Raw genomic sequence first — 25,441 nt, 5'->3', positions numbered from 1 at the left:
GGCTGACTGGAAACCAACAGGGATGAAAATAATCTTTGAATAGAGATATATAAAAATAAAGAAGTTAGAGTGGGGTTTTAATCAGTAAATCACTCATTTTGCATCTAAATCCCCTTATAGGAACATTCATATATCTACTTCACCAAAGCCTTGAGGAATTCATTAGTGAGTAAAGTGTCAGAATCTTTGAAAAGTGTACTAATAGCTTTGGAAAACATTTATTTTTATATGGGTGAAGAAGGCAGCGTAGTGTAGTGAGTAAGAGGGAAAACTGTGAGCCCTAACGGCCCATTTTATACTTACTCACTGCCTATTAGTTTGGCAAATTGTATAAACATTCTATGCCTCTTTTTCTTCACTTGTAAAATAAGGATGACATAATGACCTAACAGAATCGCTATTAGGGTTACTGTGCTGTTTCTTTTCTGAAATAGGTGTTAACTGAGTATTTTCTTAAACAACAGAAAATAATATTCATGTCTGCATTCTTGGATCTTGGAATTTGGGTTTTGGCCTGTCCTCCCATGTCTCCCTTTATTCTCAAAACTGTGCTATTCTTAGTTTCCTGAAAAACTAATTATAATTATTTATCCTCTCTCCTACTTCCCCAGCTTTCATAGGCTTTTTAGGGTCAGCTTTCTTTTACAGTCCTTGGTGGATTTATCACAGCTGAAGAGCCAGTTATCCCAGTAGACTATGAATTTAGCATGTTTTTATGTGGCTTTCAAAATAAGGTGGGTTAGGTAATGTCACTTGTAACCTGTCTCCTAAATAATAAAAACATAGTGTAACAGCCTATAAGGTGGTCTTAGCCTTGTCATCTCTAATCTTTGTTATAAAAGGGATCTACTGCCATTACATATTCTTTTAATATCTTCTCATATAGCTAAACGAAGAAAGTATTTTAGTTGTTTGCACTTTGAAATAAAATACAAAGCACATTAAAATACTATATCTTGCTGAGTGAAATGAGTCAGATGCAGAAAGACAAGTAATGTCCCCCATCCACACAGTCTGCCTACCTTTATGTGTACTCATTTTGATTTTCTTATCAACTGTACATTATTCTTTCCATTAGTTATATTCCAGAGGTCATTTCATATCAGTACAAATAGTGTTAAAATTGATTCTTCTTCTTTTATTAAGATGGCTGCATAATTATACTATAAATTTAACCAGTTCTCTGGAGAAGGCAATGGCACCCCACTCTAGTACTCTTGCCTGGAAAATCCCATGGATAGAGGAGCCTGGTAGGCTACAGTCCATGGGGTCACTACGAGTCGGACACGACTGAGCGACTTCACTTTCACTTTTCCCTTTCATGCACTGGAGAAGGAAATGGCAACCCACTCCAGTATTCTTGCCTGGAGAATCCTAGGGACAGCGGAGCCTGGTGAGCTGTCGTCCATGGGGTCGCACAGAGTCGGACACGACTGAAGCGACTTAGCAGCAGCAGCAGCAGCAGATTAATGTAAAATGTCCCACCTTGTGCAATCTGAAAACATTATATGATTTCCTAAAGCCTGGCAATCAGTGAGTTCCAATCATGACTAATTACATAAAGTGTTCAAATTCTTCACTGTTTCTATTTTGGGATTTCGCCACTAATGTTGGATTCAAGATATCTGTTTTGTTTTGTTTGGGATTTTTTCCTTTCTGAATCTGGCCCTATGTCTCTGCTCTAAAAGTTGGACTACTTGATTAAGCAAATATTTAGTATTTTCATCTTTTATACTAAAAAGTGAGTTCTGTAACCTAGGACGTCTTGAGGTCACACATTCTTTACTAGGTTCAGATGATTGGAAGAAAATTATATATATCTGATATAAAGGTAGGGAGGAGGGCATGGCAATCCACTCCAGTATTCTTGCCTGGAGAAGCCCCATGGACAGGGGAGCCTGGCAGGCTACAGTTCATGGGGTCACAAAGGTCAGACACAACTGAGTGACTAAGCACACATAAAGGTAGATCACACCACTAACTCTATTATAAACTTCTGATTATACTTCTCTCCTCTGGTTTATCATCCTACATAAAGAGAACTTGTTAGTCAATTTGAAAAAATATTCCAATTCATATGGCAATTAAAGATGACTGTGAAATTTGCTAATGCAAATCCATCCAAAATTGAAAAATTCTGGACTGTGGTGAAATGTCAGTAGAAATAGCTCCATAACAAGATAGCTTTCAATTTTTTTCTTTGGTGTCTATCTAAATTCAAAAGATACTGCCCTTTCAACATACTCAGGGAACCAATAGTTATATATAATTTTGATAGAGCAGAAATAAGCAAAATGGAGAGCAGTGTATGTCAATAACCCAGAAAATTCGTATTAATAAAATGATGTGAATTACTTATATTGCACTTGCCTTATGACCTATAAGATTTTGCTATTTTCTAGCCTGATGATCATTAACATTTAATTTTAATAGTTTAGACATTTACTTTGTAGTCAAATTTCAAAATTTAAATTAATTGTGCAGATGCTTTTTCACATATGTATTGTCATGTAACAGCTGTGTTCTTTGGAATATGTTATCTTCAAATATGAGGATATTTAGTCAACAATGTAAATCACTCATAGATAACTGTATATTTTAATTAAAGAATAGATTTGTATAGAAAATAAACAAAGCCCAATTCAGTTGATCAGTAAATTGTAAATCTGTAATTTCTGAAAAATAATCATATCTGATCTTTCTTTAGCATTTTGTCTCATAATTTAGCAGCTGCAAAAAGCATCTATGATGCATAAATAAATCTACTGTCTGGAATGCTGTTATCTATTATCTCCATTATCTTGATTCAAGCCAATCATTCCTCCATAAGCAACAAAATTAAGCACTCAAAATATAAATCAGATCACATTGTTTCCATGCAAAGAGCTTTTTCCATTGACATTAGAATTGGAAGTTTCTAAGTAAACTAAAAATAGAATTAGCATATGATCCAGCATCCCACTTTTAAATATATATCTAAAAGAATTGAAGATATGAGAAGGTAACTTCACTCATATTTCTTACAGCATAATCATTAAATAGTCAAAATATGGTATAGACATAAAACTGAATATTCACTCTTAAGAACAAAATACTGCCATAAGTGAAAACATGGATGAACCTGAAGAATATCATGCTAAGTAAAGGAAACCATTCACACCAGGACAAATACCATATGATTCAATTTGTATGTATTATAGTAACAAAAATGGGTGGACTCATAAAAACAGATAATAAAAGAGTGGCGGCTAGAGGATGAGGGGTGAGGGAAATGAGATGATGATGTTCAGCGGGTATAAAGTTTCAATTATATAAATTCTAGAGTTCTGCTATCAAACATTGTGGCTTTAGTTAACAATAGTCTATTGTACGCTTAAAATTTTGTCAAGATAGATCACATTTTAAGTATTCTTACCAAATCACATAAAAAAAAGATTGGCTACATTAGGAAATGGAAAGAGGAATTATTCTGACCAGTGTGTGTACAGGACAAAAGTAAGGAAAAGCAAATGTAATTTGGGTAGACCATATTGTTTGGCAGGATCCTTGCTACATATAACTGTAGTATATGATGGTACATATAAGTTTACATATGATGCTATTGTTTAGTCACCCAGTCATATCCAACTCTTTGCCATCACTATGGCCAGGCTGCTCTGTCTGTAGGATTCACCAGGCAAGAATACTGGAGTTGGTTGCCATTTCCTTCTCCATTATATACAATAGTTCAGTTCAGTTCAGCTGCTCAGTCATGTCCAACTCTTTGCAACATCTTGGACTGCAGCACGCCAGGCCTCCCAACTCCTGGAGTTTACTCAAACTCATGTCCATTGATTCGGTGATGCCATCCCACCAACTCATCCTCTGTCGCTCTCTTCTCCTCCCACCTTAAATCTTTACCAGTATCAGGATCTTTTCCAATGAGTCAGTTCTTTGCATTAGGTGGCCAAGATATTGGAGCTTCAGCTTCAGCATCAGTCCCTCCAATGAATATTTGGATTGATTTCCTTTAGGATGGACTAGTTGGATTTCCTTGCAGTCCAAGGGACTCTCAAAAGTCTTCTCCAATACCACAGTTCAAAAGCATCAATTCTTCAGTGCTCAGCTTTCTTTATAGCCAAGACTCACAAATCCATACATGACTACTGGAAAACAATAGCTTTGACTAGATGGAACTTTATCGGCAAAGTAATGTCTCTGCTTTTTAATATGCTGTCTACGTTGGTCATAACTTTCCTTCCAAGGAGGAAGTGTCTTTTAATATCATGGCTGCAGGCACCACCTGCAGTGATTTTGGAGCCCAGAAAAATAAAGTCTGCCACTGTTCACACTGTTTCCCCATCTATTTGCCATGAAGTGATGGGCGCAGTTGCCATGACCTTAGTTTTCTGAATGTTGAGCTTTAAGCCAACTTTTTCACTCACCTCTTTCACTTTCATCAAGAGGCTTTTTAGTTCTTCTTCACTTTCTGCTATAAGGGTGGTGTCATCTGCGTATCTGAGGTTATTGATATTTCTCCCCACAATCTTGATTCCAGCTTGTGGTTCATCCAGCCCAGTATTTCTCATGATGTACACTGCATATAAGTTAAATAAGCAGGGTGACAATATATACCCTTGACGTATTCCTTTCCCAATTTGCAAACAGTCTATTGTTCCATGTCCATTTCTAACTGTTGCTTCCTGACCTGCATACAGATTTTGCAAGAGGCAGGTCAAGCGGTCTGGTATTTCCATCACTTTAAGAATTTTCCACAGTTTGTTGTGATCCACACAGTCAAAGGCTTTGGCATAGTCAATAAAGCAGAAATAGATGTTTTTCTGGAACTCTCTTGCTTTTTCGATGATCCAGTGGATATTGGCAATTTGATCTCTCGTTTCTCTGCCTTTTCTAAAGCCAGCTTGAACATCTGGAAGTTCATGGTTTACATATTGCTGAAGCCTGGCCTAGAGAATTTTGAGCATTACGTTACTAGTGTGTGAGACGAGCGCAATTGTGCAGTAGTTTGAGCATTCTTTGGCATTGCCTTTCATTGGGACTGGAATGAAAACTGACCTTTTCCAGTACTGTGACCACTGCTGAGTTTTCCAAATTTGCTGGCATATTGAGTGCAGCACTTTCACAGCATCGTCTTTTAGGATTTGAAATAGCTCAACTGTAATTCAATCACCTCCACTAGCTTTCTTCATAGTGATGCTTCCTCAGGCCCACTTGACTTCACATTCCAGGATGTCTGGCTCTAGATGAGTGATCACACCATCGTGATTATCTGGGTCATGAAGATCTTTTTTGTATAGTTCTTCTGTGTATTCTTGCCACCTCTTCTTGATATCTTCTGTTTCTTTTAGGTCCAACCATTTCTATCCTTTATTGAACCCATCTTTGCATGAAATGTTCCCTTGGTATCTCTAATGTTCTTGAAGAGATTTCTAGCCTTTCCCCTTCTATTGTTTTCCTCTATTTCTTTGCACTGATCTCTGAGGAAGGCTTTCTTATCTTTGCTTGATATTCTTTGGAACTCTGCATTCAAATGGGTATATCTTTCCTTTTCTCCTTTGCTTTTCGCTTCTCTTCTTTTCACAGCTATTTGTAAGGCCTCCTCAGACAGCCATTTTGCTTTTTTGCATTTCTTTTCCTTGGGGATTGTCTTGATCCTTGTCTTCTGTACAATGTCATGAGTCTCTGTCCATAGATCATCAGGCACTCTGTCTATCAGATCTAGTCCCTGAAATCTATTTGTCACTTTCACTCTATAATCATAAGGTATTTGATATAGGTCATACCTGAATGGTCTAGTGGTTTTCCCTAGTTTCTTCATTTTAAGTCTGAATTTGGCAATAAGGTGTTCATGATCTGAGCCACAGTCAGCTCCCGGTCTTGTTTTTTGCTGACTGTATAGAGCTTCTCCATCTTTGGCTGCAAAGAATATAATCAGTCTGATTTTGGTATTGACCATCTGGTGATGTCCATGTGTAGAGTCTTCTCTTGTGTTGTTGGAAGAGGGTGTTTGCTATGACCAGTACATTCTCTTGGCCAAACTCTATTAGCCTTTGCCCTGCTTCATTCTGTACTCCAAGACCAAATTTGCCTGTTACTCCAGCTGTTTCTTGACTTCCTACTTTTGCATTCCAGGCTGCTCTAATGGAAAGGACATCTTTTGGGGGTGTTAGTTCTAGAAGGTCTTGTCGGTCTTCATAGAACTGTTCAACTTCAGTTTCTTCAGCATTATTGGTCGGGGCATAGATTTGGATTACTGTGATACTGAATGGTTTGCCTTGGAAACGAACAGAGATCATTCTGTCGTTTTTGAGATTGCATCCAAGTATTGCATTTCTGACTCTTTTGTTGACTATGATGGCTACTCCATTTCTTCTAAGGGATTCTTGCCCAAAGTAGTAGATATAATGGTCATCTGAGTTAAATTCACCCACTCCAGTCCATTTTAGTTCACTGATTCCTAGAACGTTGTCATTCACTCTTGCCAGCTCCTGTTTGACCACTTCCAATTTGCCTTGTTTCATGGACCTGAAATTCCAGGTTCCTATGCAATATTTCTGTTTACAACATGGCACCTTGCTTCTATCCACAATTACATCCCAAACTGGGTGTTGCTTTTGTTTTGGATCTGTCCCTTCATTCTTTCTGGAGTTATTTCTCCACTGATCTCCAGTAGCATATTGGGCACCTACCAACCTGGGGAGTTCATCTTTCAGTGTCCTATCTTTTTGCCTTTTCATAGTGTTCATGGGGTTCTCCAGGCAAGAATACTGAAGTGGATTGCCATTCCCTTCTCTAGTAGACTACATTTTGTCAGAACTCCCCACCAAGACCTGTCCGTCTTGGGTTGCCCTTCATGGCATGGCTTAGTTTGATTGAGTTAGACAAGGCTGTGTTCCATGTGATTAGATTGGCTAGATTTCTGTGAATGTGGTTTCAATCTGTCTGCCCTCTGATGCCCTCTCTCAGCGCCTACCATCTTAGTGGGGTTTCTCTTACCTTGGACGTGGGGTATCTCTTGTATGTCTTCATGGCTGCTCCAGCAAAGGATAACCGCTATTCCTCACCTTGGACATGAGGTATCCCCTCTTGGCCGCTGGCCGCTCCAGTGCTTAAAAGTTCTTTATTTTAGGGATTTTCCTGGTGGTCCAGTGGTTAAGACTTCGCCTTCCAATGCAGGGGGTACAGGTTCGATTTCTAGTTGGAGAAGGAAGATTCCACGTGACTTACAGCCAAAATACCAAAACATAAAAGAGAAACAATAATGTAACAAATATAATAAAGACCATTAAAAATGGTCCTCATTCAAAAAAAGGTCCTTTATCTTAAATTAAATTTCTTGTATCATAATCATTCCATTATTTTTTAAACTATCACTTATTCTCCTATTCTACCATATTTACATGTGCAAACACACTAAAAGTTATATGGGAAAGATTATTACTCCTAGTTTACAGACAAAATTAAATATGAATTTCTCAATAAAATGTGACAGTTTGACTAACAGCTCAAATAGCATCCTTTATTCTATTATTTAAAAATTCATTCAAAACCAGAGCTATTTCTTTTAAACATATTGATCTAAAGTAATTTTACATATAAAAAGGACAAATGCGTAAGCATTCTGTTCAAATTAAGTTTCAATATAAAAACTTGAAACATGAAGAAACATAATTTACCTTGACACAATATCATTATTTGTTAAGATAAATTAATAAACAGCACCTTTGGGTGCAACCAATCTATTCAATTGCTGTCAGTGTTGATTAGAATAACTGTCTAAACTGTAATAAACTGTGAATGTATTAATATATGATAGTGTCTTTTGTTTATTTAACATGAAGCAATTACCACTTGTTCATTCCACCAGTCATGACTTTCCATGAGTGATTCTGCTCTTGCTTACAGTGTTCAAAGGAACAGGGCCATCTGTCACATTTTATTGTTGCCCAAAGCTATTATTTACTTTGAGTTAGAAATGTTGTGGTTATTTAAATAGGTAACGTGCAACTTCACTAATCAGGTTTCTTCAAGAGATTTACAATTATCAATATCAGAAAGAGTAAGATACCACAAATGAAAACAACATAAATTGAACCTTAGTGTATTATATTGGCTAATTGTAACAACATTCAATTCAAATCTTCAATGAAAATGTTCCTACTAAGTAGTACAATGGTTCTTATTATTAATATTTGGTGTTATAAGATTTCACCTTTACAAAATAGTTATGGTCAAATTAGTTGGATGTTCGTTGTACCAATAAGCTTATGACATTAGTTATAAACATACCTATTTTCCAATAAACGATAACTTTTAGGATTCGTTATCTCCTATGTCTTGTTTTGCTACTATTTGTTTATATTTTCAGAAGACAAGTTGTTTTCAAATTTATCAAATAATTATGTCTACTATGACTAAATTGGGCATCCCAGGTGGTGCTAGTAGTAAAGAACCTGCCTGCCAATGCAAGAGACATAAGAGACACAGTTTTGATTACTGGGTTGGGAAGCTGCCCAAGAAGGGGGCTTGGCAACACACTTCAGTACCCTTGCCTGGAGAATCCTATGGACAGAGGAGGCTGGCAGCCTGCGGTCCATAGGGGCACAAAGAGTCAGACACAAAGAGTCAGACACACCTGAAGTGACTTAGCATGCACTCATGGCTAAATTAAACTCATATCTATTTTTCATGAATTGTTTTGAATGCCAAAATTGGCTTATTCTTTCAGATTTTAGATTGATGTATTTTACTTTCTTTATATGTCCCATGCTATAATCATTCATTTCTCTCATTCCATAACTACAAAGTGTTTGAAATATTTCTCTAATACATAAGGACCAGTTATTAATATTTCCAGGAGGAAATCATGCTCCAGAGTTAAAGACTGCCTGCTTACAGTAGTAGTCACAGTTTCTCCAGTTGTATTTTCTTCAATGAGCTCAGAAAATTTGGCTTGGCATTAAAACACTTTCAACCTTTTGAGCAAAGGGATCAAGGAGTTTCAGCTTCAGCATCAGTCCTTCCAATGAACACCCTTGACTGATTTCTGATTTCCTTTAGGATGCACTAGTTGGATTTCCTTGCAGTCCAAGAGACTCTCAAGAGTCTTCCCCAACACCACAGTTCAAAAGCATCAATTCTTCAGTGCTCAGCTTTCTTTATACTCCAACTCTCACATTCATACATGACTACTGGATAAACCATAGCTTTGACTAGACAAACTTTTGTTGCCAAAGTAGTGTCTCTACTTTTTAACATTCTGTCTAGGTTGGTCATAACTTTTCTTCCAAGGAGCCAGTGTCCTTTAATTTCCTGGCTGCAGTCATCATCTGCAGTGATTTTGGAGCCCAAAAAATAGTCTCCACTGATCTCCAGTAGCATGTTGGGTACCTACAAACCTGGGGAGTTCATCTTTCAGGGTCCTATCTTTTTGCCTTTTCTTACTGTTCATGGGGTTCTCAAGGCAAGAATAATGAAGTGGTTTGCCATTCTCTTCTCCAGTGGGAAACTACACTATATTGTATATTTTCTCTATAAATTAGAGTTACAATGTCTCCAGTCTTGGGATTTGAACATGCTGTTAATTGAAGTGAAAATTCAGTGGTATGTTTTGAATCCTGTCAAGAACCTTATCATATGCTATTACTCACAAAGAAACTTCAGTGTTTGTTTGTAGATAACATACTTTATTAAAGAGAGCTTTGAATATTCAAGTCTACTGTCTGTTAATGGAAAAAAAAGATGAAGACCATAGTGCATTATAACAAGGGCATTTCTGAAGCTGGATTTGTTCAAATATAATTGCAGTCTTACTGAGATAAATATACATTATCAGTAATTATCATTTTAATTTGCTGGGTTTTAATTATGAAAACAATACAATGGCAGTGCTAGTTTTAAACATTATTATTAGTGACAAATTTTCACCTATCTTCACACATGCATCCATGAAACATTATCATGGACTGTAGTATCACACGTGTATAATTTAACTTGCTTAGTTGTGTTACACTGTCCTGAGACAACTTATGAGTGTTTAAAAGATGGATCAATCAATTAATGGTATGCCCCTAGTTCATGTATATTAGATTTAAACCATAACTTGAATCTAAAATCTTAAATTACACTTAATTGTAATAGTAAGCATTGATAACATTATTGATTTCTATATGCTTCTCTCAATTCATGTTGATTTTGATTGTATTATCACCAGTCTCTAAGCTTAATATTCCTTTTTCTTCTTTTGCTTACTATAACAGAAAGTAATTGAATGCAAGTGAACCTACAGCAAGAGTATTATGTAGATTTATGTTTGCTTTTGAAAGTAATCCAGCCTTGAATAACACTATAGACAGGAAATACTGACCATTCCAGGCTTAGAATCAATCACATAGCCCAATAAGACTACAATTTACTTTCCTACAAATCTTGATTTTTAAACATCACCTTTTTTTTCAACACGACTTTTTGCAACCCCATGGACTGTAGCCCACCAGGCTCTTCCATCCATGGAATTCTTCAGGCAAGAATACTGGAATGAGTTGCCATGCCCTTCTCCTGGGAATCTTCCCAACCCAGGGATCAAACTTGGGTCTCTTGCACTGCAGGGAGATTCTTTACCATCTGAACCACCAGGGAAGCCCCAAACACCAGCTAAGAATATATTAACACAAATATTTTAAATAGGTATTACATACTAGTGTAGGTATGCTTACTTTCATATCCTTTTTTAAAACATCAAAGGAGGTAAAAGAGAAAAAACCAGTATCAGACAATAGTTTCATGATGCTATAATATGAGCTTAGATTGCCAATTAAATATTTAGATCTTTAAGAAAAAACAATGCAGTGTCCTACAGAATGCTCAACATCTTTGCAATATCTTGACCATGCTGTTTACGTACTCTGTGCTCCTTAGTCACATCACTGAAATTCAACATATTGAAATTTTAAATTGTGTATTCCATGGGGCTCTACTAAGAAAATTACTGAGAAAATTTTAATAATAATTTTGACAGTATAATAGCCTGATTCAATCTGAGACTTTCAGAGCTCAGCATTTTGGTAAGCATCCACAGATATGAACTTTGGCAGATTCACCAAATAGTTGACAGAAGTTGATCAAGAGAGACTCACATTGCCCTGGTTCTATCACCCCTCCATCTGCATACACAACATCATCACCAGTGGAAAAAATGTGGTTTGCCCACAGAACTTCTCATGGTCCTGTCACTGTCATTGCTGTCACTGAAAAGGAGACCCACTATTTCCAAATGACAAAGCCTCATCCCTCTTTCCTCATCACTGTATAGAAAGATCAGACCTTTTCCATACATAGATCATCAAGAATATTCTCAACATACAAGACATCTCTGCTTATATCCTGTCACCATAAGAATCACAAGACTCAGCTGTTATATTTCATTGCCTGATTTCTCACTCCCATACAGCCCTGTAGTTCTCCTATTCTGGTCCAGTCAAATATCCCACCTCACTGCAGAAACTCTTACTCTGTGCTGTCTTGAATTCATTGTCACTGTCTTGAACACATTTGCTGTCTTGAATGCACAGTGAATTATTAATAAAATCTCCTACATGTAATTTTTCTATATTTTTTTCATTTCCCTTTTTGCCCTGATTAAACCTTAATGGTGCCCTGAAAGCATTTTTGACAGGGTTTATTCTCACACACCTTACACACTAGAAGCTAGAGTCAGAGTAGGTGTCTTCATCTGGCCTCCAGAGACTATTCTGTTTCCTCCTAGGTTCTAATTTCTTCTTTGTTTACACACATTCCTTCAGTAATTTCATATAGTACACTGGCATTAAAAATGAAAGATGACAAGCTCTAATTTTTTTTATCATCAAACCCAGTATCTTCTTGAACTGCAGACCTTTAAATTCAACTGTCTCCCTAACAATTCCCTCCCACATGGATACCCAATCAAGCTGTTCAAAGTAAAAATAGGTCTTCCCTGTAGCTCAAATGGTAAAGAATCTGCCTGCAACACAGGAGACCCTGGTTCGATCCCTGGGTTGGGAGGATCCTCTAGAGAGGGGAGTGCAATCCATTCTAGTATTCTTGGCTGGAGAATCCCATGGACAGAGAAGCCTGGCAGACTACAGTCCATGGGACTGCAAAGAGTTGGACATGACTGAAGCGACTAACATTACACTACAAAGCAAAAACACTGTTATCTATGCTTCCCAAATTCTTTGTTCTTCAATATTCCTCATTTAATTCAATTCCACATTTCTACTTGGTCTGAATCATTTCTTTTTCCTCTCACATACCACATCCAGTCTACCAGCAAATTACTTCAGTGCTAAGGTTTAAATATATACATAACCTGTCCTTTTGTGTGCTTTAGACAAAAAAAAAAAAAAATCATTTTGTCTTCTTTAGCATCACAGCTGTGAAAAAAGAATCCATGATGAATCACCTTTGTAACTGGGATTTCCTTGTATACATAGTTAGTGCTAGGAATGTAATAATTTTACATGGAGTGGTATTAATTACACACAAGTTAGAAGAGAAGTAAATTAAAACAGCAGTAAATTAAAGATATACCCACTTATAGAAATAATAGGTTGCTTTTAAAATCTAGTTTCAATTTTCCAAATTAATTTTTACTTATTTCAGTGGTATTAGTTTATTAAATAAACTAATTTTAATAATTTTTTATTTTTATTTTATAATAAATTTATTTATAATAAAATAAATATTTTATTTATTAAAATTTACTAATTTTATTAAAATTAGTTTATTAGTTTATTAAATAATTCTACTTGCATAGACAGCCTAATAATGAAATCCTTTTTCTTAATTCCCAGAGTATCATAAAAGGAATGAATATTAAGTGACATTCTCTCTCTGTCAATGATTCTGAAATGGGACATTATTAGTATTTAAGGCAGGAATCATTTTTGCTGTCAAATGCATTGATCAACACGTAACATCCATGATCTTCAAAGTCACTTTGACACCCAAAAATGTTCTTTAAAAAGTTTCAGAAGCCATCAAAAAAGAGTAGAATTTTCTGGCTTACTCCTCAACTAGATAATTTCTGTTCAAAAATATAATGGTTAATCTTTCATGCTCAGTCATGTCCAATTCTTTGTGACCTATAGGCTGCAGCCTAACAGGCTGTCAATGGGATTTTCCTGGCAAGAACACTGGAATGAGTTGACAATTCCTATTTCAGGGGATCTTTTCAATCCATGGATTGAACCTGTGTCTTCTGCTTTGCAGGTGGATTTTTTTACCACTGAGCCACCAAAGAAGCCCCTAGCACCAACCAAATTCAGTTCAGTTCAGTCACTCAGTCGTGTCTGACTCTTTGTGAACCCATGGACTGCAGCACGCCAGGCTTCCCTGTCCATTACCAACTCCCAAAGCTTTCTCAAACTCATGTCCATCGAGGCAGTGATGCCATCCAACCATCTCATCATCTGTCATCCCCATCTTCTCCCACCTTCAATCTTCCCCAGCATCAGGGTCTTTTCAAATGAGTCAGTTCTTCACATCAGGCGGCCAAAGTATTGGAGTTTCAGCTTCAGCATCAGTCCTTCCAATGAATATTCAGGACTGATCTCCTTTAGGATGGACTGGTTGGATCTCCTTGTAGTCCAAGGGACTCTCAAGAGTCTTCTCCAACACCAGAGTTCAAAAGCATTAATTCTTCGGCACTCAGCTTTCTTTATAGTCCAACTCTAACATCCAGACATGGCTACTGATAATCCATAGCTTTGACTAGATGGACCTTTGTTGGCAAAGCAATGTCTCTGCTTTTTAATATGCTGTCTAGGTGGGTCATAAATTTTCTTCAAAGGAGAAAACCTCTTTTAATTTCATGGCTACAGTCACAATCTGCAGTGATTTTGGAGCCCCAAAAAATAAAGTCTGGGAAACAGTGAAAACAGTGACAATCTATTTACCATGAAGTGATGGGACTAGACACCATGATCTTAGTTTTCTGAATGTTGACCTTTAAGCCAACTTTTTCACTCTCCTCTTTCACTTTCATCAAGAGGCTTTTTACTTCTTCTTCACTTTCTGCTATAAGGGTGGGTCATCTGAGTATCTGAGGTTATTGATATTTCTCCCTACAATCTTGATACCAGCTTGTGCTTCATCCAGTCCAGCGTTTCTCATGATGTACACTGCATATAAGTTAAATAAGCAGGGTGACAATATACAGCCTTGCCATACTCCTTTTCCTATTTGGAACCAGTCTGTTGTTCCATGTCCATTTCTAACTGTTGCTTCCTGACCTGCATACAGATTTCTCAAGAGGCAGGTCAGGTGGTCTGGTATTCCCATCTGTTTCAGAATTTTCCACAGTTTGTTGTGATCCACACAGTCAAAGACTTTGGCATAGTCAATAAAGCAGAACTAGATATTTTTCTGGAACTCACCTGCTTTTTCAATGATCCAGCGGATGTTGGCAATTTGATCTCTGGCTTGTCTAAATCCAGCTTGAACATCTGGAAGTTCATGGTTCATGTATTATGAAGCCTGGCTTGGAGAATTTTGAGCATTACTTTGCTAATGTGTGAGATGAGTACAATTGTGCGATAGTTTGAGCATATTTGGCATTGCCTTTGGGATGGGAATGAAATCTGACCTTTTCCAGTCCTGTGGCCACTGTGGAGATTTCCAAATTTGCTGGCATATTGAGTGCAGCACTTTCACAGCTTCATCTTTTAAAATTTGAAATAGCTCACCTGGAATTCCATCACCTCCACTAGCTTTGTTCATAGTAATGCTTCCTATGGACCACTTGACTTCACACTCCAGGATGTCTGGCTCTAGCCAGATGATGATCATACCATCATGATAATCTAGGTCGTGAAGATCTTTTTTGTATAGTTTCTGTGTATTGTTGCCATCTCTTCTTAATATTTTCTTCTTCTGTTAGGTCCATACCATTTCTGTCCTTTATTGTGCCCATCTTTGCATGAAATTTTCCCTTGGTATCTCGAATGTTCTTGAAGATATCTCTAGTCTTTCCCATTCTATTGTTTGCCTCTATTTCTTTGCACTGATCACCGAGGAAGGCTTTCTTATCTCTCCTTGCTATTCTTTGGAACTCTGCATTCAAATGGGTATATCTTTCCTTTTCTCCTTTGTTTTTTGCTTCTGTTCTGTTCACAGCTATTTGTAAGGCCTCCTCATACAGCCATTTTGCTTTTTTGTATTTCTTTTTCTTGAAATGGTCTTGATTCCTGTGTCATGTACAATATCCGTACCTCCCTCCATAATTCATCAGGCACTCTATCAGATCTAGTCCCTTAAATCTATTTCTCCCTTCCACTGTATAATTATAAGGGATTTGATATAGGTCATACCTGAATGGTCTAGTGGTTTTCCTCACTTTCTTCTATTTAAGTCTGAATTTGACAATAAGGAGTTCATGATCTGAGCCACAGTCAGCTCCCAGTCTTATTTTTGCTGACTGTATAGAGCTTCTCCATCTTTGGCTGCAAAGAATATAATCAATCTGATTTCGCTATTGATCATCTGGTGATTTCCATGTATCAAGTCTTCTCTTGTGTTGTTGGAAGAGGGTGTTTGCTGTGACCAGTGTGGTCTCTGGGCAAAACTCTATTAGCCTTTGCCCTGCTTCATTCTGTACTCCAAGGCCAAATTTGCCTGTCACTCCAGGTATCTCTTAACTTCCAACTTTGGCATTCCAGTCCCCTATAATGGAAAGAACATCTTTTTGGGGGGTTAGTTCTAGAAGGTCTTGTATGTCTTCATAGAACCGTTCAACTTCATCTTCTTCAGCATTACTGTTCGGGGCATAGACTTGGATTACTGTGATATTGAATGGTTTGCCTTGGAAATGAACAGAGAACATTCTGTTGTTTTTGAGGTTGCATCCAAGTGCTGCATTTCAGACCCTTTTGTTTCCTATCATAGCTACTCCATTTCCCCTAATGGATTCTTGCCCACAGTAGTAGATATAATGGTCATCTGAGTTAAATTCACCTATACCAGTCCATTTTAGCTCACTGTTTCCTAAAATGTGGATGTTCACTCTTGCCATCTCCTGTTTGACCACTTCCAATTTGCCTTGATTCATGCACCCTAGATTCCAGGTTCCTATGAAATATTGCTCTTTAGAGCATTGGACTTTATGTCCATCACCAGTCCCATCCACAACTGGGTGTTGTTGCTTTTGCTTCATCTCTTCATTCTTTCTTCTCCTATGATCTCCAGTAGCATATTGGGCACCTACCAACCTGGGGAGTTCATCTTTCAGTGTCGTATCTTTTTGCCTTTTCATACTGTTCATGGGGTTCTCAAGGCAAAAATACTGAAGTGGTTTGCTATTCTCTTCTCCAGTGGACCACATTTTGTCAGACCTCTCCATCATGACCTGTTCATCTTGGGTGGCCCTACATGGCATGGCTTGTAGTTTCATTGAGTTAGAGCTTTGGAATAGTTGTAAAATATCAAAGTAAATTTCAAGCCCATTGCTTTAACCACTAGGTCACATCGAAGTGAATTTCAAAGCAAGTAATAGATGATATAAATACGGCACTTCATAAGTATAAATGGATTGATTTTTCAACAGAACCTAGTGATCCAACACATTTATGAACTTATATAGTTTTTAAATGTACAACACAAAATCTGAAAGTAATATAGGAGAAATGAATTGAAAATACAATGAAGATTTTAGCAATGAAAATAATTAAATCATTAATATAATAGAAACCTTAACAATATCATTTTGCTCAACCTAGAAACATATATAAAACAGTCCATCCAACAACAGGAGGATATATAAGCATCTAAAGTAAACACAGAATATTTACCAAAATTGACCATATCCTGGGCTCAGGAATAGGAAAAATCAAACTGGAATTAAAATAGATATCAATTTTTTAAAAAGTATCTGACAATATTCAAATATATTGAAATTAAGCAAAACACTTCTATTAACATACAAAGAAGAAATGTGGGACAAATTTGAACAAGAAGAATCAATTAAAATAAAGCAAAATATATCAACATTTATGGGATGCAATTTAAATGCTGTTAATATAAATTTTTATCATTAAATCCTTAAGCATAATGATTAAATCAATGATAATTCTTCCAATTTATGGAATTAGAAAAAAGAACAGCAAAGTAAGCCCAAATCAAAGAAAAATGTAATACAGAGGAGGAATAAATGAAATTAAAAATAAAACATTATAGAAAACATCAGTGAAACCAAGATGGCTTTTTATATAAGCAATAAAACTGATAAAATTTTACCCAAACCGATCAGAATAGAACGAGAAACATAAATTCCCAATATCCTATTGAGAGAAGAAATATTTATTTTAGAAATTCTAAATATTAAATGGATGATAGACAATTATTTGTCAAAACTTCGGCAACTTAGATGCAAGTAACAAATTCTTACAAAAATTACCAAACACTTTTTTAAAAGATGGTATTAGTAGCTCTAATTTCAGGCTGCATAGCCTTCAACAATTTATCCACACTCACTGTAGCCTCTGTACCTTGCTTCCACGTCTATAAGATAGAGATACTGACAGTGCATTAGTTAGAGGATTGCACAAAGGCTGAGAGAATATGTGGAAAGTCCTCAATATAGTGTCTGATACATAATATGTGCAGTGTGTGATAGCAAGAATGGTTGTGATTACAATTTCTTAGAATTTAACCTCCTTTTTGGTTTTGACTCAGAATTTTCCTCTTACATTTTGTCAGCTAAGTCATCCTTTTAAAAAGTTTTTAACAAGCTTTAAAATCATCTTTTAAAAAAGTTTTTAAACTAAAAATTTCATTTTGTTTCTCTCATAAAATAAAATCCCATTATTTCATGTATTTTTTCAAAAAATTAAAGTTATAATACAGATTAAAGATATCACCAACTAGCTTATAGTGCTAACTTGAGAAAATCTATGGTTGGATTACTGCTAAATTTTTGAACTTTGGGGTGTCTTCAATATTAAAATTATTTATCAAACTTCACTTGATAATATTTATACTTTTAATATAACTTGTTTGAAAAAGTACAATGATAGCTAATCTACATTTAGTAACTTTAAAAACAAATTTTATCTTCTAATATAGTTTAGACACATTTGAAAAATAGCATGAAATATGCTTTCAGTTGTACATTTCTGTTAAAATGTAAAATGTACTCTACTGAAACATGTTTTTTTTTGCACAGGCTTTAATAAATTTCAGCACCTTCAATAACATGAACATGTAAATACATAGGAGGAGCCCTATCTATTGCATTAATTTTATAAACAAATGTCTTATTTCTTCAAAGTAAAACAATAGGATGATTAATTTGGGAGACGAGGAAATGGAGGATAAAAATTATATATGATAGAGATGCCAATAATTTTATTCATAATATCATTTTTTCACAAAGTATAATATAATGGTAAAAATAAGTTTACTAATGAGGTTAAATTCTTATAGTGAATTAAATAATGTCTAAATCAATGTTCTCTTCTTCATTAAATAGTCTTTGTCCACCAGGCCATTGTCTTGCAAAGTATTAAAAAATCTTTATAGCATGTAAGTCAATATTTGAATGGAGTTACTATGTCATTAGCAAACAGATCAAATCCATGACTTCTTTTTCTAAAAGCGTTATATATAATTTCCAGGATTTGCTTTGACTTGTTGTAATATGTAGTTTCCCATTAGTATCTACTTATTAAGCATTTCCTACCCTCCTTTGGGCTTCCCTTGTGGCTCAGCTGGTAAAAAATCCACCTGCAATGCGGGAGACCTGGGTTCAATCCCTGAGTGGGGAAGATCCCCTGGAGAAGGGAAGGGCTACTCACTCCAGTATTCTGGCCTGGAGAGTTTCATGGACTGTATAATCCATGGGGTCCCAAAGAGTTGGGCATGACTGAGCGACTTTCACTTTTCACCCTCCTTTAAACAAAAGGAAAATTATTGTGGGTTGTTCACCTTTAAGCTTTATCTAAAGGCTTTATATACAATTCCCGACATTTGCTCTCTCCCCATGAAGACATAGTTTTCTGCTAGGATCTACTTATTAATTATATCTACCTTTTAAACAAAATGAAAATTAATGGGGTTTGTTCACCCTTATGTTTTAACATATGTTGCATTAACCTGGCTAACTGTGCCCCTTCCCCTCTATTAAACACTGAATGTATTTAAATTTGTATTTGGTGGGAAAAAATGCTTATGTAATTCAGTCAAAACCACTTAATCTATTGATCTTCTGTATATGTGTTAAGTCCACAGTGTGATCTGTACATGCAGATTTATGCCTTCCATTATAAATTGCTTCTATGAAATACCTATGTTTAAAGATGTGTAAAATGTTAACAGCATACCAATGTTGTGTCTATATTTTAAGTGATCAGAGTTTTTATATGTTGGTAAACAGTTATCCAATGAATCAGAAATATGGCTATAAGATCTCATAAACAATGTGTCCTTTACAGGGTATATTGTGAGATTTATCTTAAAAAGCACTGTATGTTAGTGCTAGTGATAAAGTAATGTACCAGGAATAGGTAGTTGGTTGTATGTAAGCAGTTTTTTTTTAATGAACGTTTTTTTTTTAATTTTAACATTTAATGCTTCCTATACTGCTAGATATATGGCTTTAAAGAAACAATGTAACTCTTTTGCAATGGTTTACTGAATGGATAGGGTTATACATTCTAGAGTGATATGAACTATACATTTTTAGCATGCTTAGTTACAGACAATTGTCACCTAAATGCACAAATATTAAAATGAAACTAATCTATTCATTTTCTCTTTTCCTTTTGTTCAAAATAATGTGAGATAATCAATTTCAAATTTTTAAATCTAGTAAATCTCAGCGTATTTTGTTAAAGATAAATAGTTGAAGCGTTTAGAGTTAATGATCCAAACCATGTATACTTCTTCACAGACTTTGTACCAATTTAAGCAAAAGACATATCACCGCAAATAGTTGACATTTTTATTTTTGCTCATTCAAAGTATCATACTTTCAAATATCATTATGATATCATATCAAAGTCTGGCATTAAAACAATAAAATAAAATTATTTTTTAATAAAATATTTAATTGTTCATATCATTTATTATTTCTTGTATTATCCAATAAAAAGTAGTTGCCACTAATTAGATTTATTATCACCATTACATTTTGATCAGTTTCATACTCTTTCTGCTTTGAAGGATATATCATATCCGTATTACAGCATAACTAGTTACTTGTTTCAAAGGTGATGTTGAGTAGACAGATTTTTTTTCTTTTTTAAGAGATATCATAAAATGAATACTATAAAATTAAAAAATATATAAACAATTTAAAGGCGTAGAAACATACATGCTAATGTAGGTTACAGTACTACAGAAAGTTTCTTTTATAAAAGAACAAAAGCTAACATTCTAAAATCCCTTTTTTTCCTCATGGACCAGTGATTTACTTTGGGAGGGGAATATAAAGCACTAAATGTCAGTAATTTCACCTATATCATCATTGAGCAAGAAAACAATTTAATAAATGCCATAATATGGCGATCTTTAAAAACTTTCTTAAATTATTAACACATAGTCTGAAATAAGGAAAGTTTCTGGTCAAAAAACCTTGGCTGTACCTAATTCATTTTTTTGAGGTGAGAGAGGGGAAAAAAGTATATATGTGAGTGTATGCATGTTCACGTATACACGCACATGTATACATATATAATACATACATATACAAGGGCATATGTTTGCTGTAGTTAAAATAATAAAGGAATGTTCTATTTTTTAAAGGCTTGGAAAACAAAGTAAACTTCTCATAGACACACTGCCTTTTTGAGAATTTAACATTATAGTTTCCTCTAGGTTATTAGGTTATGCAGCTTTTCTAATTCTCTACTAGATATTATTGATTATATTTTATAGAAAAGTATCCATTTCAAAGGTCTAGTATTATTCAGTTTAAAAATTAGTCATGTTCTATTTTGTGATTTCAATCATATCTACAGTATAAATTATTTCATTTTATCAGTACCACTAACTGGGTTTTGCTTCACTATATTGTTTACAAATATCTTTTCTTAGTGAGAATCTGAGTTTCAAAACTTTATCATTTCCTTCTCCATGAAGAACTTATTTTATTTTTTCTCGAAGGGCATGTCTGTGGTTTATAAATTTCTTGTTATTTTGTTTTTCTGATGAAGTCTTTATATCCCTTTCATTTTTTTAAAAAATAAATTTATTTATTTTAGTTGGGGGCTAACCACTCCACAACACTGTAGTGGTTCTTGCCCTACATTGACATGAATCAGCCATGGGTTTACATGTGTTCCCCATCCTGAAACCCCCTCCCACTGCCCTCTCCATCCCATCCGTCTGGGTCATCCCACTGCCCCAGCCCTGAGCATTTGTCTCATGCATTGAGCCTGGAATGGTGTTCTGTTTCACACATGATAATATACATGTTTCAATGCTATTCTCTCAGAACGTCCCACCCTCACCTTCTCCCTCAGAGTCCATAAGACTGTTCTATGCATCTGTGTCTCTTACTCTGTCTCGCATATAGGGTTATCGTTACCATCTTTCAAATTCCATATATATGCATTAGTATACTGTATTGGTGTTTTTCTTTCTGGCTTACTTCACTCTGTATAATGGGCTCCAGTTTCATCCATCTCAATAGAACTGATTCAAATGTATTCTTTTTAATGACTGAGTAATATTCCATTGTGTATATGTACCACTGCTTCCTTATCCATTTGTCTGTTGATGGACATCTAGGGTGCTTCCATGTCCTGGCTATTATAAACAGTGCTGCGATGAACATTGGGGTTCATGTGTCTCTTTCAATTCTGGTTTCCTCAGTGTGTATGCCCAGCAGTGGGATTGCTGGGTCGTATGGCAGTTCTATTCCCAGTTTTTTAAGGAATCTCCACACTGTTCTCCATAGTGGCTGTACTAGTTTCCATTCCCACCAACAGTGTAAGAGGGTTCCCTTTTCTCCACACCCTCTCCAGCATTTCTTGCTTGTAGACTTTTGGATAGCAGCCATTCTGACTGGCGTGAAATGGTACCTCGTTGTGGTTTTGATTTGCATTTCTCTAATAATGAGTGATGTTGAGCATATTTTCATGTGTTTGTTAGCCATCTGTATGTCTTCTTTGGAGAAATGTTTGTTTAGTTCTTTGGCCCATTTTTTGATTGGGTCGTTTATTTTTCTGGAATTGAGCTGCAGGAGTTGCTTGTATATTTTTGAGATTGTTTATTGCTTCGTTTGCTATTATTTTCTCCCATTCTGAAGGCTGTCTTTTCACCTTGCTTATAGTTTCCTTTGTTGTGCAAAAGCTTTTAATTTTAATTAGGTCCCATTTGTTTATTTTTGGTTTTATTTCCAATATTCTGGGAGGTGGGTCATGGAGGATCCTGCTGTGATTTATGTCGGAGAGTGTTTTGCCTATGTTTTCCTCTGGGAGTTTTATAGTTTCTGGTCTTACCTTTAGCTCTTTAATCCATTTTGAGTTTATTTTTGTGTATGGTGTTAGAAAGTGTTCTAGTTTCATTCTTTTACAAGTGGTTGACCACTTTTCCCAGCACCACTAGTTAAAGAGATTGTCTTTTCTCCATTGTATATTCTTGCCTCCTTTGTCGAAGATAAGGTGTCCCTAGGTGCATGGATTTATCTCTGAGCTTTCTATTTTGTTCCATTGATCTATATTTCTATCTTTGTGCCAGTACCATACTGTCTTGATGACTGTGGCTTTGTAGTAGAGCCTGAAGTCAGGCAGGTTGATTCCTCCAGTTCCATTCTTCTTTCTCAAGATTGCTTTGGCTATTTGAGGTTTTTTATATTTCCATACAAATTGTGAAATGATTTGTTCTAGTTCTGTGAAAAATACCGTTGGTAGCTTGATAGGGATTGCATTGAATCTATAGATTGCTTTGGGTAGTATACTCATTTTCACTATATTAATTCTTCCAATCCATGAACACGGTATATTTCTCCATCTGTTTGTGTCCTCTTTGATTTCTTTCAACAGTGTTTTATAGTTTTCTATATATAAGTCTTTTGTTTCTTTAGGTAGATATATTCCTAAGTATTTTATTCTTTTTGTTGCAATGGTGAATGGTATTGTTTCCTTAATTTCTCTTTCTGTTTTCTCATTATTGGTGTATAGGAATGCAAGGGATTTCTGTGTGTTAATTTTATATCCTGCAACTTTACTATATTCATTGATTAGCTTCAGTAATTTTCTGGTAGAATCTTTAGGGTTTTCTATGTTGAGGATCATGTCATCTGCAAACAGTGAGAGTTTTACTTCTTCTTTTCCTATCTGTATTCCTTTCATTTTTAAAGGATAAATTTCTGGATATAGATTTGTAGGTGCTTTTTTTGTTTTTTAATTTTTAACACTTTAAATATTTCACTCGGCTTTCTTATTGCTTGCTTAGTTTCTAATAAAGTCATCGCAATTCCTATCCATGTCCTTCTATTTTAAAGTTTTAGGGTGTTTTTTAAAATTTTATTTCAAGATTTTCTCTTTGTCTTCGGTTGTCTGTTTCAGTAAGATATACTCACGTGTAGATTTTTTGTTATTTATTCTTCATTGTGTTCCCTGGATCTGTAGCTCTGTCTCCCTCTCTCTTTCCCCTTTTCTCTGCCTTCTCTCTCCTCTTCTCTATGCACTATTCATACCATTCACTATGTCCTGAATCTTTCACACCATGGGTACCACTAGAAAATGGGATTCAAGCTATTTTTATTTCCATAAATTCATCTAACATTTCCAAACAAACACCTTTGTTTCTATCTATCATTAATGACTCAGTAATTGTACACACCTCTTTAGCAACAGTAAACCTAATAACCGCTCATTTTCCCAGATCTGTATTCATTTTAGGTGACAGTTTGAAGAAGTATTATAACACATTGCCACATGTGACCCAAACTAAGAGATGAACAGTATCTCAACCCATCTATGCCCTGTTGTAGAGACAATTTGACTGATTATCCACTTGGGCATCATGACAATGGTAAATGCCTATAAAAAGTTTTCAATTCTTATTCTCAAGCACTGTACTTATCTTTTAACAGTTACTGTAACATTATCAGTAACAGCATTTTGCTGCCTCGACCCTATTCCTTGTTTACACTTAGCAAGGCACTGAGAGGAATGAAAATTTAATACATCTAAATGTGTTTAACTTCTTTTCAAGGAACAGATTACTCATTGCCTCATTGAGCATCAACAACATTTCAGGTATGCAATAAGTCAAACATTGACAGGGTTCCTGCTCAATAGTTCCATAATAAAACTGAGATAAGCAGAAGAAAGGATATAACTATGTATGTTCAACAGTAAGGCAAGTCGAAAAACAGGAAGATTTTCACGTAATGAGGTCCTCTTCATTATTCATTTTTATACCTCTCATATTAGTGTCTTTCAGCTAAAACCTACTTACATATGAAATGTGAACAAATAAACCACTTGTTTTTGCATATACAAATGCAAATAATACATTGAGCATATGGTTCTAAACAGTTTTCTGTTATTCCTGATATGAGAAAACCTATCCTGCCAACATCCAAAGAGATTAGTAGGCATCTGAATACTTTTATAACCCTTTACTTTTTTATTGAAAACTATATTAACACAATAAATAAATAAGTAGAAAATATTTAGCAAATCAGCATCAAGCAGTAATGATATTATTTTAACACAATGGAATGACTAAGACAAGCCCTTTTATTTTTGTGGTCCTATTCTTTTGATACTGTAATTTGTCAAATTTTGGAGAATTAAAATATTTTAAATGCTATAATATTTTAAATGCTATCACAATATCTATTTTTCTAATAAAAACAATATACTAATTGAATCTAAATATTAAAACACTACATTCAACTAAGTAAAGATATAAGCTGTAAAAAGTTATTCAATAACTTCCAGTTTGGGAGTTTTTGTTTATTTTAATGACATAAGTCATTTCCATTCACTAATGAATTTTTCTCTATTGGTAAACTATGTCCTTTGATAATTGTTTTATTAAATAAATACAATGCATAAATTATTTATAGATATTTATTTATTACTGGTGCTCATTACACTTATAGTGACATCCATTCCCCTACTTTGATCACACTGTGGTATCATGTTTCTATGAAAAAACAATTAAATAATATGTAAGATCAGTGAAGAGAGGGACTCAGAAATTAGGATAATATTTGCTGTATAGTATTTGTTTAATGAATATTAGTTGAATGTTTGACTGAATGAATTTACAGGACTGAATATTGGCTATACTGCTATCTAAGGATAAGAGTATCCATCTTGTCAGAATGCTTTCAGAAGGTCTTAAGTATGTAACCCAATCTATCATTCTCCCTTGAGTCTTCTCAAAGGTTTTTCCTATCACTTGCCTGTTTCTGTTGATGATTCTCTGTTCTGCCATTTTCCAT

The sequence above is a fragment of the Giraffa tippelskirchi genome, chromosome 5, assembly GCF_054371585.1.
Source record: "Giraffa tippelskirchi isolate mGirTip1 chromosome 5, T2T-mGirTip1v1.2.pri, whole genome shotgun sequence".
Taxonomy (NCBI): Eukaryota; Metazoa; Chordata; class Mammalia; order Artiodactyla; family Giraffidae; genus Giraffa; species Giraffa tippelskirchi.
The sequence above is the reverse complement of the archived record's forward strand: the minus strand, read 5'-3'. Positions refer to the sequence as shown.